This window comes from Arachis stenosperma, chromosome 1, assembly GCF_014773155.1.
Source record: "Arachis stenosperma cultivar V10309 chromosome 1, arast.V10309.gnm1.PFL2, whole genome shotgun sequence".
NCBI classification, from domain to species: Eukaryota; Viridiplantae; Streptophyta; class Magnoliopsida; order Fabales; family Fabaceae; genus Arachis; species Arachis stenosperma.
In genome coordinates this window covers 131,617,090-131,627,853 of record NC_080377.1, presented here as the reverse complement: position 1 = coordinate 131,627,853, position 10,764 = coordinate 131,617,090, and the positions used below count along the sequence as shown (strand labels likewise).

The window sequence follows — 10,764 nt, the reverse complement described above, 5'->3', positions numbered from 1 at the left end:
TTGAAAATACATATCCCTTAAATACCAAAACAATCAGTAATACACCCGAATGAAAGTACAAGATACACCCAACACAACTAACGAAATAGACCTATCTATTAAAGTAAAGAAGACAGAGGCAACTTACAGTGAATTTATTAATGTCCTTTCTCTCATCGCTTGGAGCTTTTTTGTGTAGCGGGTCAAGTATTTGACATTTCCGCTTTGTTGTATTTATCAGCCATAACCACCAATGCCCCGAGTGGCAAACAGGAGCAAAAATCTGAAGGATTGCCACATTTCAACAGTGTGTTATTTTATTTGGCATATAAGTAAATAAGCATACTAACAAATTTAGCAAACGAAAACTTACATATGGATGCGAAGTCAATTTTTTTCTATCTATGAAGGGAATGAAACTCGGGTAGGCTTCCACCCTGAATTTCTTTTTCATTTTCGGTGATATGAATTCCCCCTTTGGGTGATCCGAAAGTACCATGCTCTGCAAGAATTGGGAAAGAAGAAATGAAATACTGAAAATACACAACTTACACCCAATCGAACCCAAAAAAAACACCCAAATCAATACCGAAAATACACCCAAAGTTCGTAGAAGTAACACTTACCACAATATCGGGGGGGGAGACAGTATATTTGTTCTTGAAACCTCTTTTCATTTTTCTGGTTTAGGATGAGGCAGATGGCAGATACAATCTAGAAATATATGCCGAAAACAATTTTACATTAATAAACGTTGCAGTTGAATTTTGGTGTAAAAACATTAACGTTATTCTAATATTACCTGAGATTCTATATCACTTTTTGGCTGGAGGGATGCAAGGTGCATTCTCATCAAAATGTATTCTCCTTGGCCAATCAGAGTGCACATCTCCTCGTACTCGTTAGTATTGCCATCTGCGTCTTCCTTCAGCCTTGTCCCCCAGATGTAGCACTTTTGTTTCATATCATCTGAACTTTGATTTATTCCCCCAGGAGTTTCAAACTTTGCAGAACTCTCTCCCCCAATCTCCCTCTGAATTTGTGGACTTTCGTCTTTTCCCTTCGCCGCATTGCTTGCTAATTTTTGGACCAAACTGTCTAATTGTTCTAGCATACTTGCAGTTTCTGGAGATTTTTCCCTTTCTGTCTCTTGCGTTGACGCCCCCTCCTGGCTTGAATCAGTCAATCCAATGCTGAATGATGGCATCCCTGGATCTGTTTTAGGAACATAGGTTGCTGTCCATGCCATCATCAACAGGGCAGCAGCGTCTTCTGCGGCTGGATGACTGCGTCATGACGCATAAGAATAAGAGTAAGAATAAGAATATACGGATGATAAGCAAAGATTGATTTTAGTCTGATGAACTTACATTTTAGTTGGAGCTGGGGGAAGCGTGGGTGTGGTTTTTTGAAGTTGTTTGGGGGATTCAGGAGTGCTGCACAGTTACACAAAATTAATCATGGCGTAAAAAAAATTGATCAGGAACAATATACACCCAAACTGTTAGCAAATATACACCCAAACCCTAAACAAATATACACCCAATACTATTTCTTACATTTCTCTAGTCCCTTCAATCCGTAGCATAGGGGTTGGTTCGAAATCTGTCTCAGGGGTTGTTTGGGATGCCGGCACAAAAACCTGGATCGGGACTCTAAACAAGAAGAAAAATGAAAGGTTAACAACGCCTTTGAAAATAATAAGGTTATAAGGTTGAAATATTCTTGGAAAACTCACATTGCAAGCGCTTCCGACGGTGTTTGTTCCCTCACAACCATCATATTCGAGTCAGTCGGACTCAACCTAAAATACACCCAAAGAAGGTCAAAAAATACACCCGAACAATTCAAAAAGAAGACAAGCTTTGTTTTTTGAGAACTTACATAGTTGCAGTTTTTGCTTTTTTTTGCTGCCTTTTTTTTCTTGAATAAAATAATAAAGGGCTTTTTTTTAAAAAAAAATATATACAGAATTAGAAGTAGAAGGTAATAGAAGAACAAAAGTAACGGTTATTTGAAAGAGAAATTACATGCTCTGTGATGGCTGGTTTACGCTACTCTGTTCTGTGCGTGCTTGAGAGGAAGGATCATCACTTTCCAAGTTCACAGCCGGTAGTCTAAACAGATTTCATGTTATTCAGACTAAATAAGATACAGGTATAAAATACACCCAAATGAATGCACAAGATACAACCAACCGAATGGACAATATACACCCAACAAAACAAACGAAATATCCATAGTAAACAACATACACCCAACTTGATCCACAAAATAAACCCAAATGGTTCCACAAAATACATCCAAATCATGATAACAAGATTTTATTAAATAATAAAGCTTCTTACGTTTCAGAGGACACATAGCGACCTTCTGTCGATCGCAGGTCAGCTTGGTTCTCCCTGCGAAACAAGATACAATTATTAGCAAACAAAACACACCAAAATCTCAAATACACAGCCCCGCAAGACATACCCCTCTGCAGCAGATTTATCAACGTTTCCCCTTAGCCATTCATCAAGTTCGTCACTTGATATTTCATATCTCTCACTACATTCATAAAATAAGATGTTAACAAAAATAATTACGATGATAGACCGTAATATAGCTTACGAGGTACTGTACCCGTCAAAGTATTGATTTTCTTCAGGAGGTGAATCCTCCACAACAACTTTTTTCTTTTCTTCTTGTGTTCTGGGTGGAAAAAAAAAAAGAATACCAATCAGAAATAAAAAATTAATTTTATCACAGAATATTAATGAAAGAAGTGCTTACTCTTTTGGTGTTGTTTTTGTTTTTTTTCTTTTTCTTCTCCTTCTCTGCAGGTGATGATTTTTCGCTCCTATAAGTTAATAATAGACACTTCAATTAATACACGAAATCTTTATAATGAAGCCAAAAGAAAGGAGTAATAATTTCAGGACATTACTCATCACTTGGTTCAGATTCAGATTCTGAATCAGAATCTGACTCCTCTTGCCTCTGCTTTCTTTTTCTGGAGTCCATTCTGGAAGGCAAACAATCATCATTTAGAACATACTAAAAATACACCCAAATGAATTCACGAGATACACCCAACTGAATATTAAATATACACTCAACTCAGCAAACGAAACACACCCTGCTTAATAAACTACATACACCCAACGTGATCAAACAAAATACACCCAACTCGAAAAAGAAATTACACCCAAGTATGGTACTTACTTTTTCCCCTTTTTGCTGGGGTGTTTTCTTCCTGAATCCTCTGAGTCTTCTTGAGCCTCAGACTCAGAGGTAGAAGTGTCACTGTCAGTAGTTTCTGTCTCCGAAGATGATGTTGGACTCGCCTTCCTTTTTTTGTTTTTTTTATTTCTTGTTTTTTTTTTCTTTTTTTCTTTTTTTTTTCATTTTTCTCTTGTCTCTGCCATCTTCACAATCCCCTGAAACATGAGATATTTTAGTTAGCAGCATTCAGGTAAATAAAATACACCCAACTTATTATGTTTACTTACCAAAATTTCCTCTCTTTCTGCAGACATTCTTTCCACCAACTGCTCCTTAGTCCAGTTGGCAATCCAGGGCTTTGGTGGTCTTTGAGTCCTGTTCTTGCCTTTGTTTTTTGAAAGATGAAAGTAAATTATCATGAGGGCGAAGAGGCAGCCATTAAATTGATTTCTTCTTCTTCTCCTGGTAGTCTGTGATGCCATTGACCATGAAGGTCAAAACATGCCCCCCCCCCCCAGTTTCTCTCTGATATGCCGTCCATCTTAAAAATTGGGGCCAGGTGCACGGGCGATATTTTGTTTATCGTCGTTGGCAAAAGGAACGCCATCTGTATGTAGAGGATGAATATCCTCTTGAACATCAGGCGTTCCTCTTCGTTGCCAACGCCGATTTCCATCATTTCATCAGTAAGACTTTTGAGGGTCTTACCCTGGAATCTTCTATAAATTATTTTGTCATCATCAGAAAGTTTCTTATACTCAACTTTCTCCGAAAATAGATCTCCTACAAAAAGGAAGACAACAAAGTATCCAAGTCGGTTCAAAAACACCCAAGCATCAACTTAAATAGACCCAAGCAACAACTTAATATACACCTATAATTTTAAGCTAGTTACCTGTTGCATTGATGCCAAGTGCATGACCTATTTTTTTGGTGTTATTTGGAAAGAACCATATCCTGTCTTCAGTCTGTTCTCCCCAAGTTTGAAGTTGTTTGCCAGCTCCCTTAAGAGTTGGTGATCCACCCTTAGTGGTGGGATGTGCATCAACCCACCGAATCCGAGATCCCTCACAATTGCCTTCTTCTCCTCAGTCATGTTTCTGAACTTATCACTCAGGAGATGTGTGGCACACTTAAGGTCTTTTGTTTGGTTTCTTGCTGCCATTTTCTCTGAAACGAAAAATACACCCAAAGATATCAGTAAGATACACCCATATATATATGAGTCAGATACACCCATTAATAACAATAAGGTACACCCATTGATAACAATAAGATACACCCATATATATGAGTCAGATACACCCAAAGATAACAACAAGATACACCCATTGATAACAGTGAGATACACCCATGGATATTATTCAGATACATCCATATATATTAGTCAGATATCACTCAAACATGCTTCAATATCAAGCCACATTACAAGGTCAAACAGTATACACCCCCCAATCTACGGAATATAGCCCCAAAAATCTAGAACAACAACGTAGAAGAACAGTGTAACAAAGAAACAAGAATAACAGTAAACCCTATAACAACGACGTAGAAGAAAGGTAAAACGTAGTTTGTAATCTGGAAAATATACAGGAATCTTAATGAACTTACGTTGAGTTTTGTTGCTTTGTTTTCTCTTCAGATTCTTGATGGAGAGTTTGATGGTGTTTTGATGGAGGTTTCGAACAACGAGTTGTATATTTTGAACGTCGATTTTCGCTCGAAAATGGAAGGATTTCCTTGTTTTCGAATCGCTTTGGGAAGTGGAAGAAGTGGAAGAAGTGGAAGAGTCTGCCATAACTCGTAGCATACGTAACCGTTTGAGTGTTGAGCGCGTGAATGTGACGCTCTATGTAACCTCTCTTCATGCGCGTGAGTTGTATTTGAGCTGGGCCAACTTGTAAGCTTGTAAGCTTGTATGTGTAGCAGGCCTGTAATATATTTATGTAATTTATACAAAAAAAAATAATAGTTTTGAAGATATTAATTATAATGAATTAAAAGTTGATTTTTAACAAATTTTATGAAATTGTTAACCTTTTTATTTTAAATTTATAAAAAATATTTTTTTGTTGAATAAGAATTAACAAAAATATAGATTTTTAATCTTATTAGTTTCTATTTTTTATATTTTATTTGAATATAAGTAGATATTTTTTATTTGTATTTACGTTTAAAGTTAAGTTGTTGAATTGTTGTATTTAAAAATTAAAAAATCAATGTTATTCATTGAATCATTGATAACTTATTTTAAAAATATCAGAGAGAGATTTGTCAAAACCGGATATAAAATTATACGGTCAACAATATGCATTATGGAGGGATCATGGCATATTACTATATTAGATCCATCCATATTAGTATACTACTACAGTACTTGCAACGGTCCAAAAAGCATGTGGCAACAAATCTACAAATGTAAATAAATAAATCAATTTAAGTATTTAAAAAATACTATGCCTCCTTTAAAATTCAATTTTTAATCGATTTTTTAATTCAAATAATATTATTTTAATTAAAACACATTTTTAGTTTGTAGTTAAACATATTGGTAATTAAAATTAATTTAAATTTTAAATACTAAAATTTCTCTAACTTTTTACTTATTTTATAATGTAGTTACTTTATTATTTTTTTATTTTTTTGGTAAGTTCTTCTCTCATTCTCTCTTCTCTCATACGTTCTTGTCTTTTTCTTTCTCATGTTCTTCACAAAAAATTTTATAGAAGAGTGTTACTCTTCAGAGGAAGATATAAAAGCCAATTAAATCTTTGAAGTCAATTTCTCAATTTTGTGATATATGAAATAATTTTAGAGTTTATTACAATTCTTGTAGTAGTCGTAATTTTTTTCAATTGTAATACATCTAACATTATTAAATTATACAGAAAATATTTTTGAAACACATTCAAAATCATAAATCTAAAATTTAAATTTAAACATTAAAATATAATTATAACACATCTAAAACTATGAAGTGAAACATAAAATATTTCTAAAACACATCCAAAATCATAAATCAGAAATTTAAACCCTTGCCGTGACTGTAATTTCAGATATCACAGTATTGACAATTTGAGGATTGTGATTCTTTAAGTTGTTCTTCTACCTAAACCATTCGCCAATGCAAATTAGGAATAAAAGACCATCAAAATCATTGAAAGATACAAAAATAAATTAGATATTTAGTCAATTCCTCAACTTTGTGATATATGAAACAATTTTAGAGTTTATATTATTACAACCCTTGCAGTGGCTGTAATTTTTTTTTCAATGGTAACACATCTAAAATTATTAAGTTATACAGAAAATATTTTTGAAACACATCCAAAATTATAAATCTAAAATTTAAATATAAACATTAAAAAATAATTGTAACACGTCTAAAATTATGAAGTGATACACAAAATATTTCTAAAACACATCCAAAATAAGAAATTTAAACCCTTGCAGTGGACGTAATTACAGATATCACAGTGTTGACAATTTGAAAATTGTGATTCTTTAAGTTATTCTTCTACTTAAACCATTCTGCAATGCAAATTTGGATGTTGTACATGGCATGCAAAATCAATGTGATTGAATAACTAAACAGATACATACGTTTAACTATGAATCGCTTTCTCTTAAACACATCCAAAATATCTGAGGTTCACTTTCGACGTAAAAGGATTGGCGATGCTGATGAGGATGAACGTGACGAGAAATATGACGAAGCGAGGCTGCGAATTGAGCGGCGAGGAGGACTACGACGGCGCAGAGGAACGGCGAAACGGATGAACGACGCTGGGATGACGCGGCAGCGCCGAGGAGGGGCGACGATGAGGAGGAAGGCAGCAACAAGAAGGAAGGCGGTATAAACGAAGAATCACACGGACAACATACAGCTCTCTGAGGATGACGCGGCGGCGCCGAGAAGTGGTAACGACGAAGAGGAGAGCGACGACAAAGAGGAAGGCGACGCGAATAAAGAATCCCACGGACGACGTGCAGTTCTCCGAAGATGACGGTTGGATTGAGAGCTTTATGATCTTTTTTAGGGGTTTTCTGCCGTGTGAGTTAATTAAAACTCTTAAAATTAAAATCTTTAATTTTGTTGAATTTATATTTTTGGATATAAGTTTTATTTAGTTTGTATTTTAAATGTGTATTTAATTTTAATAAAATATTAAATTTATTTAATATTTAAATTATTGTAATAAAAAATTGAATAAAAAATATTTTTAAAGGATAAATTGTAAGTATTTATACGAAACAATTTGGTCGCAACGGTTGGACTTGTCCTTACAGAAAATTCATCAAGTACGTGGATTCCAATTGCTTCGTAGTGTAATAATAATAATAATAATCAGAGTGAATAGCCATTTTGTGGTTCAAAAATTTGGATTTGGATAAAACAGATCCAATTTTATTTTGGATAAAATAAAATTTTAAATATCAGCTCTACTTGATAGCATAATTTAATAATTAATCCATCATTATGAATATTAATAAAATTATCTATGTGGTACATTAAGTATTTATATTAACTGCATAGTAAACTACGTAAACATTAAATTACTTTCGTAGACTTAAAAAAATGATAAATTTTACATATTCTTTTTTAAATTAAAGGTTAAATTATTTTTTGTGATATATCTTATTATTATTAAATAAAATAAAATAAATTAATTTATCATGATTAATTTTAATTTTTAATTTAACTTAAATTTTATTAATCTAATCAATTAATCATGATGTAATTTTTTTGTAAATTATAAAAATTAATAAAAAAATTAATTTTGTAATATATTTTTTTTCAAATTATTTATTTATTAATCAATTTCAATCACAAGAAAAAATGAAAAAAGTAAAAGAGAATTATTAAAAAAGTGTTTTGGAAATTTTAAATTTCGTGTCTCTTCAAATTTTTGTATCTGTATGTTTTTTTTTTTTTTTGAGATTTTTATTTTTTAGTTGAAACTAATTAATAGATCAGATATGTGATTTAAAAAAAATTATAAAATAGAAGTTTTTTAGTGATTTTTATAATTTGTTAAAAAAATTATACCGTAATTAGTTAATTAGATTAACAAAATTTAGATTACATTATGAGTTTAATCATGATAGTCAACTTATTTCATTCAATAATAATAATAAAATATGTTTTAAAAAGATAATTTATTCTTTATTTTATTTTAGAGAAAGTGAAATAAAATTTACTTAAAAAAAATTCTAACCCACAGATTAATAAGTTGTACTTTGTTCCAGACATTGTTAGTAGAGAAAAACCGGAAAAGAATTTTTCGTTGACAGAGAACAATGCATCTATTTAGGAAAACAACAATAAAAAAGATAACAAATGAAAAAAAAAAAACTAAGCCATTTGATGGAACCTACTTCTGCCATAACGAGATTGCAAGAAATCATTTGCTGCGTCTTAAACCTTAAACCCCAATAATTATATCATTTATCAAACAAAATTGATATTTAGGAGTTTATTTTGTCAAAAATAAATATTAAAATATATTTTATAAAAAATAGAATCTTTTGAATGACAAAATAATTATATATACAAAATAATTATTATTGAAGTAAACAGATAAAAATATATACGGAAGAATATAAATAGAATAAAAGTATATAAAAAATATTTTAAAATAGTTCAATGTATTGTAAAGATTATTTAATTTTAACAAGTCAATATTATTATTTTAGTTGTATATATAGTGATGGATTCAGTTCTGGGAAAAAGACAAAAATTGAAATGATATTTTGAGCGTTGTTGCATCATGCATGGAGGTTTCAGAAATTACAAAATATATAATTGCAATTTTATGTTAGAACATAATGTTAGATAGAAAAATGATAAATTTAACTTGTTTAAATCATCTGACATATATCGAATTATTTTAAAATTTTTTGTATGCACTTTTGTTCTTTTTATAATCTTTTTCATGTATATTTTATTTATTTAGGACTTGTTTGAGTGATTTTGAGTAATTTAAAAAAAATAAATATTTTAAGTGATTTTTTAAAATTTTTTTAAAGAAATAAAAATAATTTGATAATTTGATATTTTATGTTAAAATATTTTTTTATTTATTAATTTTATTTTTACTTTTAAAAATAATTAAGCATGCTAAAAATAAAAAAATATTTTCTCAATAAAATAATTTTTTTAATAACTTAATGATATCCAAAAAAATTTTTATTCCAATTATTAAATTAAGAAAATAGTTGTTATTCTTGAAAAAGGTTCCATTAAACTTCTCAAGTAGAGGTGGAAAAGATTAAGACAAGTCAAATTTTATTCTTAATAAACTAGGTTTACAATAGAGTATATTGTCCTAAATATAACTTGTAGTATAATATAAACTCTTTAATAAATACTAAGTTTGGTTTATTATCAAGTCTAGCCTGGTTTAAAGTGTGTCAATAAACTTGATTTTTTTTAATAAAAAATAAATAAGTAATGTTAATATACGATATTAAATAAGTATTGCACGTATATAATTAAAGAGATAAATGACATAATAAATAAAGATATTTAAATATTATAGAAGATTCCATTTAAATTTTTACTATTGTATTTTTATTAGTACAATAAAATTCTATATATCTTCATAAGCATAACAGATTATTTCATAGGTCTAGATCTGATCTATGTATTGTATTTAGTTTCTTTAGTATATTTAGAAAGTGAAGACATTAAAGACTGAAATTTTTAGAGAAAGAAACTAAAATTTTAATAACACTTATTTTTAAAAATATCCTTAGTTAACTTTTTAAATTTTAAATCTACCCATCAATTTTCATATTTATTTTAAACTAAACATAATATTAAAATATAACTCAATTCAATACATTTTATACTAAATACAATATAAAATTTTTATTGAATCTCTATTTTTTAAATTTCTATCTTTGTCTCATTTTTAAATGCAACATTAAAGAACTTAAATTTTTTAAATAATTTTGGCATGTTTTTTATCATATCAGGTTACAAGCTCGATAGACGGAATATTTTTTTTCACTTTTATTCTCAAGGTTAAAAACTTAAAATCAAGACACTAGTAAAGTAGCAACGATTTTGGGGGCAACTATTTGAAAATAGAGAAATTAAATTTGGTAAGTAAATCTATAAGATTATGTTTGAAAAAGAGACTGAAACTAAAAAATAAAAATTAAATTAAGTTTTTTTATTGTATTTAATATAAAATATATGTAATTAAGTTATGTCTTAATATTTTATTTGATTTAAAATAAATATAAAGATTATAATAAATAAAATTATTTAAATATTTTTATTAATTAAAAAAAACAAAATAAAACTTTTCCTTTATTATTGCCTCTGCATCATCGTGAGGAGCTCGTAGTAACTGAGCAAATGGCTGCAAAATGTAGTAAATTTAAATGAAGGGAAGGCATTCTATACACAAATACAATGTTAAGAGTATCAATGATGCAAGTTTAAGCTATTAAGACTCCAAAAGGATCCTTGAAGCAGGGAGATCAAGGTGAGAAAAACAGAGGGGGCATTTGCCCCGCTTGAAGTTTGAAAATAAATTAATAATATATATAGATTAATACACTATC

At 30.0% G+C, this 10,764-nt stretch overlaps 1 long non-coding RNA gene across 1 annotated transcript; it reads right to left on the bottom strand.

Moving 5' to 3' along the window:
- Window positions 1-1,549: 1,549 nt before the first annotated feature.
- On the bottom strand, window positions 1,550-2,372 carry LOC130962061 (uncharacterized). Its single transcript, XR_009079705.1, has 3 exons — window positions 2,328-2,372; window positions 1,718-1,783; window positions 1,550-1,634 (listed from the first exon to the last, which is right to left on the bottom strand). It is a non-coding gene; the product is annotated as an uncharacterized LOC130962061 (long non-coding RNA).
- Between the last annotated feature and the right edge of the window lie 8,392 nt (window positions 2,373-10,764).